We start from the raw sequence: 7,159 nt of genomic DNA on the forward strand, positions 1-7,159 counted from the left end.
ACGATTAATCTCATTTGTACGCAAAATCCAAAAATTCATCCAAAAATAGTGTATAGCCTTTAGCATTTAGTTTTATTTTAAATGTGCTGCCATATGAATGAAAGTGCCATAACATTTGTTGTGCAAACACACTTTTAACATCAGCATCTTTCTGTAGTTTGTATGTAGAAGCCTCGCTCCACTGTCTGTTTCCTTGAATGACTTGCTGCTATCAGTTGTGTGTTTTGCCTTTAAGTGATATTTTAGACTGGAACTACTACGCTGAGAAGACAATTAAACTTGGCTGTGTTTACAGATAACTTTGGTTCTGTCGACTCCGCCGTCTGGAAGTCTAAAAAGTCTGGAACTTTAAAATGAAAATGGCCGAGTAAAAGTTCCGTACCCTTCTCCATGTTTGGTGGATCCACCGATTACTTTCTTTTCCGGTTCCACAGCAGACAGCAACAGACTTTTACAGAATGAAAGCCTGTGAGCAACAGACTTTTACAGAATGAAAGCCTGTGAGCAACAGACTTTTACAGAATAAAAGCCTGTGAGCAACAGACTTTTACAAAATAAAAGCCTGTGAGCAACAGACTTTTACAAAATAAAAGTGTTCCACTTGATGGTTTCTCTCATTATTCTCACCTTCACATATGGTGTCAGTAATAGAAATCTTCTTTGGTTTAGTCCTTTATTCAGCCTTATGCTGTATGAATAGGTCAGAGTTCGGATTACTATTTCTAATTACTGTATATTTGCTGTCTTTGCTTCAGATTTACAGCCCACGCTGCGCCAAATTACAACAAACAAAGATACAGTCCAATTCAAGTCATTTACTATCCAGTACATTGTAATAATAATAATAATAATAATAAATTAGTTTGTTGTAATTTGGCACTTTATAGATCATATTTAATGTGATTTAATTAGAATTTCCTCCAGTTTGTGATTATTTGTGTTTGTTTTGTTCGTATTCATTCGTGTTTTTCCTCCTAATCTGCTCGTGTCTAATCGTCTCAGTCTTTGTTTTTCTGATGAAGCTGTCAAACAAAGAAAAGTAGGACACACGTGGGCAGACAAAAGCGCATGTGTGCGCGCATGTGTGTGCGCATGTGTGTGCGCATGTGTGTGCGCGCACGCGTGAGGAAGCCGTCTTCCTGTTGACCAGCTGACTTAAAGGAGAAGTTCACTGTGTTCAAACACCAAACTCTGAGATTATTAAAACGCTGTTAAAAAGCTGTTTGAGTTAAATTGGAGTCGGGGTGAAACTAAAAGGAAACAGCTGGACTCTTGTTATTGGTTTACAGACTCAGTTTGCTGGAAAACTATCAGGAACAAATTAGAGTTTTTTAAGATCAAAGTCTTTCAATTAAAAAATGTCAGAAACAAACAGGAGATTTACTTCATAATGTCGATGAATCTTCTGTTTCTGTGTTTAAAACAAACATTTTAACGTTAAAAACAAAACGTTATGACGTCAGAGGGGGAGTTAATTCATCAGTGAACTGATTAACGGGTCTGTCAGGAATTTCCTTACTGGTTAGGGTTAGGGTTAGGTCATCTGGGTCAGGGTTGGGTTAGGGTTAGGTCTTCAGGGTCAGGGTTAAGTCTTCAGGGTTAGGATCAGGGTCAGGGTTAGGTCTTCAGGGTAAGGTCTTCAGGGTAAGGTCTTCATGGTCAGGGTTAGGGTTAGGTCTTCAGGGTAAGGTCTTCAGGGTAAGGTCTTCATGGTCAGGGTCAGGGTTAGGTCTTCAGGGTTAGGGTCAGGGTTAGGGTTAGGTCTTCAGGGTAAGGTCTTCATGGTCAGGGTTAGGGTTAGGTCTTCAGGGTCAAGGTTAGGAAGAGAAAAAGGTAACTCTGACGCCGAAGGCGACATAATTAGGTGCACAGTCCATCACAGTTCCTGCAACTTGACGTCCCAACCCCTGATGGGGACACAACAGTTCTCCCAAGGAGGCAAATAAAGAATTATTTTATCAATAAAGGGCACCACTGTAAGTGGTGCCAGAGGGTGGGTAATAAATAAATAAATAAAGATAGTTAGGGTTAGGGCCCCCTGATTAGGGTTAGGGTCAGGCTTAGGGTCAGGGCTAGGGCTAGGGCCCCCCTGGTTAGGGTCAGGGCCAGACTTAGGGTCAGGGCTAGGGCCCCCCTGGTTAGGGTTAGGGCCAGACTTAGGGTCAGGGCTAGGGTTAGGGTTAGGTCTTCAGGGTTAGGGTTAGGGTAAGGGTTAGGGTTAGGTCTTCAGGGTTAGGGTCAGGGTTAGATCTTCAGGGTTAGGGTAATGTATTCAGGGTTAGGGTTAGGTCTTCAGGGTTAGGGTCAGGGTTATTAGGTCTTCAGGGTTAGGGTTGGGTCTTCAGGTTAAGGTCTTCTGGGTCAGGGTTAGGGTCAGGGTTAGGTCTTCAGGGTTAGGGTTAGGTCTTCAGGGTCAGGGTTAAGTCTTCAGGGTTAGGATCAGGGTCAGGGTTAGGTCTTCAGGGTAAGGTCTTCAGGGTAAGGTCTTCATGGTCAGGGTTAGGGTTAGGTCTTCAGGGTAAGGTCTTCAGGGTAAGGTCTTCATGGTCAGGGTCAGGGTTAGGTCTTCAGGGTTAGGGTCAGGGTTAGGGTTAGGTCTTCAGGGTAAGGTCTTCATGGTCAGGGTTAGGGTTAGGTCTTCAGGGTCAAGGTTAGGAAGAGAAAAAGGTAACTCTGACGCCGAAGGCGACATAATTAGGTGCACAGTCCATCACAGTTCCTGCAACTTGACGTCCCAACCCCTGATGGGGACACAACAGTTCTCCCAAGGAGGCAAATAAAGAATTATTTTATCAATAAAGGGCACCACTGTAAGTGGTGCCAGAGGGTGGGTAATAAATAAATAAATAAAGATAGTTAGGGTTAGGGCCCCCTGATTAGGGTTAGGGTCAGGCTTAGGGTCAGGGCTAGGGCTAGGGCCCCCCTGGTTAGGGTCAGGGCCAGACTTAGGGTCAGGGCTAGGGCCCCCCTGGTTAGGGTTAGGGCCAGACTTAGGGTCAGGGCTAGGGTTAGGGTTAGGTCTTCAGGGTTAGGGTTAGGGTAAGGGTTAGGGTTAGGTCTTCAGGGTTAGGGTCAGGGTTAGATCTTCAGGGTTAGGGTAATGTATTCAGGGTTAGGGTTAGGTCTTCAGGGTTAGGGTCAGGGTTATTAGGTCTTCAGGGTTAGGGTTGGGTCTTCAGGTTAAGGTCTTCTGGGTCAGGGTTAGGGTCAGGGTTAGGTCTTCAGGGTTAGGGTTAGGTCTTCAGGGTAAGGTCTTCTGGGTCAGGGTTAGGTCTTCAGGGTTAGGGTTAGGGTAAGGTCTTCTTGGTCAGGGTTAGGGTCAGGGTTAGGTCTTCAGGGTTAGGTCTTCAGGGTTAGGTCTTCAGGGTTAGGTCTTCTGGGTCAGGTCTTCTGGGTCAGGGCTAGGTCTTCAGGGTTAGGGTTAGGGTAAGGTCTTCAGGGTAAGGTCTTCTGGGTCAGATCTTCTGGGTCAGGGTTAGGGTCAGGGTTAGGTCTTCAGGGTTAGGGTTAGGGTAAGGTCTTCAGGGTAAGGTCTTCTGGGTCAGGGTTAGGGTCAGGGTTAGGTTTTCAGGGTTAGGGTCAGGGTTAGGTCTTCAGGATCAGGGTCAGGTCTTCAGGGTTAGGGTTAGGTCTTCAGGATTAGGGTCAGGTTTTCAGGGTTAGGGTAAGGTCTTCAGGGTTAGGGTCAGGTTTTCAGGGTTGGGGTAAGGTCTTCAGGGTTAGGGTCAGGTTTTCAGGGTTAGGGTAAGGTCTTCAGGGTTAGGGTAAGGTCTTCAGGGTTAGGGTCAGGTCTTCAGGGTTAGGGTTAGGTCTTCAGGGTTAGGGTCAGGTCTTCAGGGTAAGGGTCAGGTCTTCAGGGTTAGGGTAAGGTCTTCAGGGTAAGGGTCAGGTCTTCAGGGTTAGGGTTAGGTCTTCAGGGTTAGGGTTAGGTTTTCAGGGTTAGGGTAAGGTTTTCAGTGTTAGGGTAAGGTCTTCAGGGTTAGGGTAAGGTCTTCAGGGTAAGGGTCAGGTCTTCAGGGTTAGGGTTAGGTCTTCAGGGTTAGGGTTAGGTTTTCAGGGTTAGGGTAAGGTTTTCAGTGTTAGGGTAAGGTCTTCAGGGTTAGGGTAAGGTCTTCAGGGTAAGGGTCAGGTCTTCAGGGTTAGGGTTAGGTCTTCAGGGTTAGGGTTAGGTTTTCAGGGTTAGGGTAAGGTTTTCAGTGTTAGGGTAAGGTCTTCAGGGTTAGGGTAAGGTCTTCAGGGTTAGGGTCAGGTCTTCAGGGTTAGGGTAAGGTTTTCAGTGTTAGGGTAAGGTCTTCAGGGTTAGGGTAAGGTCTTCAGGGTAAGGGTCAGGTCTTCAGGGTTAGGGTTAGGTCTTCAGATATTCTGCCTGTTTGCAGCAGGCAGGTAAACAGGAAGCTAAACACAGATCCCCCTCCTCCATCCCCTCCCCCCGATTCCTCTCCTCATGAGCTCAGACTATAGGATGGTTGCCATGACAACAGCAGCGGGATGAAGTAGGACAGACGGGAAACTCTTTGTTTTCTGTCGGTTCGTGGCTCACCTGAGCTCTGCTGGTCCTCCGTCCTCCCGTCTCTGTCCCAGCCGGTCCTCCGTCCTCCCGTCTTTGTCCCAGTCGGTCCTCCGTCCTCCCGTCTTTGTCCCCTGGAATGGCTGCCTGGGTTAGCGTTAGCACCGGTGTGTCCACCAGCAGCCGCTCTGCACAGATACGATCCGACACCCGGCGCTGCTGCCGGTCTGTGAGCAGCAGCGGTGGGGGGGCGCAGAACAATGTGTTTGGGAAGAGGAGGATGGGAAGGGGGGGCTCATCCTCTCCTCTTAAAGGGCCAGCAGGCTTAGAAACAGCTGATCCTGTTTGGGAGGGGGAGGATGGAGGAGAACGGATGGGAAGGGGGGGCACATCCTCTCCTCTTAAAGGGCCAGCAGCTTCAGAAACAGCTGATCCTGTTTGGGAGGGGGAGGATGGGGGGAGAATGGATGGGAGGGGGGGCTCATCCTCTCCTCTTAAAGGGACAGCAGCCTCAGAAACAGCTGATCCTGTTTAAAGTCAGGTTAACCCTCCTGTTGTCTTGCAGGTCAAAAGTGAGCCACCATCATGTTTAGCCGTAGAAAAAAATACCATAAACTATCTTTTTCCAACTGTTATGAAATGTTATGACTTTTCCTAAAGGGACCCCATCATTAGAAAAAGTCATACTTTATTATTGTTTATGTTTCCATGTGGGCTGTGCACCACTAGGGTACAAAGATTGTCTTATGGGTCATTTTTGACCCGTGAATTATAAAAACATTTAAACACCAGAAAAAAGTTCACTGTTTTTATTTTACTGTTTTTTTAACTGTTTTTTAAACAGTTTTTTTAACTGTTTTTGAACTGTTTTTGAACTGTTTTGTTAACTTTTTTTAAACTGTTTTTTCAATATAATTAATTCAGAAGTAATTACTTCACATTTATATAATAGCAATAATAAACCTTTATTATGTCAAAGAAAACTGAGAAAACGAGAAAACTGTTGGTACAACTGACAGTTGGTTTGTGGTAAAAAAAAAAAAAAAGTGTAATCATGAAAACTGGTGATTGTCTTTTTGTATTGTGTAACAAAAAATACATGATAAAAAATGTATTAAATTGAGTTGAATAGATAAATAGCAGGTGGTTTCATCATACAAAAGAGGACAAAGGGGAGTAAACACAATGTTAAGACCACACAAAGGGTTAAAACACATTGGTGGAAAACAGAGTGAGACCTCTTCTTCCTAAAGCAGCTCTGAGAACAGATCGGTGCTGACAGCATCCCACGTGTAGCCAACCAGATGTTTCAGTTGGAATAACTGAAATGTATTTTCCCACGTGATTCCGTTCTTTGATGACTCCTGAAGAAGAATTTTACGGTTTCCTTAATCCCAAAGAAGGGAAACACGTGCGGTCCCTGAGACATTAATTTATCTTTTGAAAAATCTTCTGTTTGGCCAAAAACATTACATTACATTACATCACGGTCATTTTGCAGACGCTTTTAACCAAAGCGACTTACAATAAGTGCGTTCAACATCGGTAGGCAAAAGAACTTCAGGTCACAAGAAATCATAAGTGCATTTCCTTCCAATACCAAACAGCTAAGAGCAAAACTAGTGCTAGAGTAAGTGCGATAAGTCAGATACCTCAGCCTCTCACCAACTGCACACCAGTCACAGCGGGGTGGGGATGCAAACCCTGGTTCAGGTAGGGGAAGAAATAAAAGAGGTAAGAAAAGCAGGAATGGGATTCAAACCCTGGTTCGGGTAGGGGGTAATGAAAATATAGAGGGTGCCAGTGGTGGAGGAAACAATAAGTGCGTAAGGAACTAGGACTGATCAGGGTCCTAGATCCTGATATGACCTGGAGTTAAAAAGAACTGAGCCAACAGACACATCTGGATCACCGTCTGTCGAACAAATTAAATTATTCATGAATTAATGTTAATTTACCCTTCCAGTACTGTCTTTCCAACAGGGCTACATATCAAGAATCAAGAATCTTTATTGTCACTATGCAGGCACAATGAAAATTAGTTCAGGAGCTCTTGGCTTTGTATACACAAAAAATATAAAAAGATATCTAAATAATATACAAGAGAATAAACATAGTAAAAGTTAAAGTAAAAAGTAAAAAAGTAAAAAGTTACAGTGCAATTCAGTTATTGTATGACTGTATTGTACATATTGCAGCATAAGTTAGTCAAATAAGTCAAATACTCTTTTATATATACATACATTTAATAAATTCTTTCATAGAATATACTCTGTTAAGGGTTTTATAGACCAAACTGATCCACTGTGGGTTAGGGTTAGCTACAGAAACAACCTCTCAATGGGACATCTGGCCAGTATCTTTGCTGGAAGAGAACAAATTTATATTTTTATTTATTGGAATTATCATATAAGCAAAATGTTCACAACCAAAATATCAGTCAATAAAAATGATTTACAAATTTATGAATACTCACAGAGGTGCCCGGGGTTGCCTCATACACTATGGTCGTGTATGTCTTCCATTTTCTAATAATTGCTCCCACAGTTGATTGTCTCCAGCCTGGTGACAGTCCTTGGACAGCTCTTTGGTCTTGGCCACAGTGGAGTTTGGGTTGTGACTGTTTGAGGCTGTTGACAGGTGTCTTTCATA

General features: G+C 44.1%; 1 protein-coding gene across 1 annotated transcript in view; it reads right to left on the reverse strand.

The window, feature by feature from the left end:
* Positions 1-4,784, reverse strand: part of LOC142368982 (phosphatidylinositol 4,5-bisphosphate 3-kinase catalytic subunit alpha isoform) — a 47,410-nt gene extending 42,626 nt beyond the window's left edge. Inside the window, exon 1 of the mRNA XM_075451201.1 lies at positions 4,541-4,784. The gene's annotated coding sequence lies outside the window, so the exon portion shown is untranslated. The remainder of the gene's footprint in view (positions 1-4,540) is intronic.
* Between the last annotated feature and the right edge of the window lie 2,375 nt (positions 4,785-7,159).

Source organism: Odontesthes bonariensis, chromosome 19, assembly GCF_027942865.1.
Source record: "Odontesthes bonariensis isolate fOdoBon6 chromosome 19, fOdoBon6.hap1, whole genome shotgun sequence".
Classification (NCBI taxonomy): Eukaryota; Metazoa; Chordata; class Actinopteri; order Atheriniformes; family Atherinopsidae; genus Odontesthes; species Odontesthes bonariensis.